This window comes from Microtus ochrogaster, linkage group LG7_11 (assembly GCF_000317375.1).
Source record: "Microtus ochrogaster isolate Prairie Vole_2 linkage group LG7_11, MicOch1.0, whole genome shotgun sequence".
Classification (NCBI taxonomy): Eukaryota; Metazoa; Chordata; class Mammalia; order Rodentia; family Cricetidae; genus Microtus; species Microtus ochrogaster.
Window position 1 is genome coordinate 15,500,120 of NC_022032.1, and position 1,528 is coordinate 15,501,647.

Genomic DNA, 1,528 nt, shown 5'->3' on the forward strand with positions numbered 1-1,528 from the left:
GCTCTAAGTTTAATATATGCTTGTTTGTATGCATATGCGAAACTACCTGGCGTGGGGTTGCGGAAAGCATTTTAAGTTTCTGGAGGTGTGGTGGGTGGGTGGGCAGGGCAGGGGAGGGGAGATGAAAAAGCATTTCCAACAGTTGCCTGTGCTATGACTGCTGGATGAACTAACAGCGTTGCTGTTTATGGCTTTAAGTGTTTTCACGTGAACAATGACCCATTCTTTGCTCACCAGTAGGCCCTGGTGTAAATAGGTTAGATGATTATCTCTATTATTCAAGTGAGAACAGTCGAGTCAGAAAACCCACGTGACTTGCACACGGTCACACTGTGAGCGAGGGCAAAGCGGACCCAATTTTTTTTTTTTCTCCATATGCCAGCAGATAACGCCTCTTATCTTTGAAATCCCTGCTGTAACGTGATCTCCGGCTGGCAGGAAAAGCGTGTGACTAATTTTAAAATGATACAGCATTAAACACCATTGGATGAATTCTTCCTTATGAGGAAGGCACACGACAAAATCAAACCAAAACAAAAGCCATGGATGTTTGTCTGACAAGTCATGAGATAATTATGCTAATTAGCAACATGCCTCTACCCCAGGGAGACTACTCCTTGTGTTAAACTTATTATTTAAACCTTTAGAACCCATTTGTGAGCCAGATGATTTGGCCCAACGTGTTCCACATACCCACCCTACCACCCCAGCTCCATCCTATTGTGTGATTTAGTTCTACCTGTAAATACAGAGCCATTTTCGCTTTTTCAGTTCTATGAAATAAATTGTGAAAAGAAAACAAAAGGCACTGAAGTAATTGGAGATAATTCTGTGGGTGTGGCAATCAGAAACTTAGCTTCTAATTGCATTCACATAAAAAAACAGAAGTGACCCAGGGTCATCATCAGAGGCTCTGTCCAGCCAAAGAGTCATGAAGTAAGGCCTATTGGATTTTCTGCTCCTCTTGGTTCTGGGCACAGAGCCATGTTCCTGACCTCTGAACTCTAATGCTGACCTGCTACAGAGTCCTGGAATGATATTAAGGATCAGATAACACAACAGCTCAGCATAACTTTATGGTTTGATCTTCTAAAGAAAAGTTAACACTGTCTTTTCCTCGGAGGAAAAATGAAAGTTAAAAGACTATATTGAAAAAGATCTCTGTTTCACTTGGCAAACTGTCAAAGATTAGAATATTTGATAGTCACCGGGTGTTAGTGTATGTGAAGATAGGCAGCCACTATACAGATGTGAATGTAACTTACAGTGACCTCTATATATAATTCAGAATACTAACAGAATTACAGATGCACAGATTTTTATTAAAAAGTCCACATATGGAGAGTTTATCTTATATTATACCCAACAAACTGCATGTGTATAAAACCATGACTATTTCAGCTGTGTCTAGTAATAACAGATTAAAAAACAACATGCTGATTAATGAACTCATGAATAAGGGTTTATTAATTAAAAATTATAACATAGTCATTAAATCCTGTGAAGACATGAAAAGGAACTAGTAGTG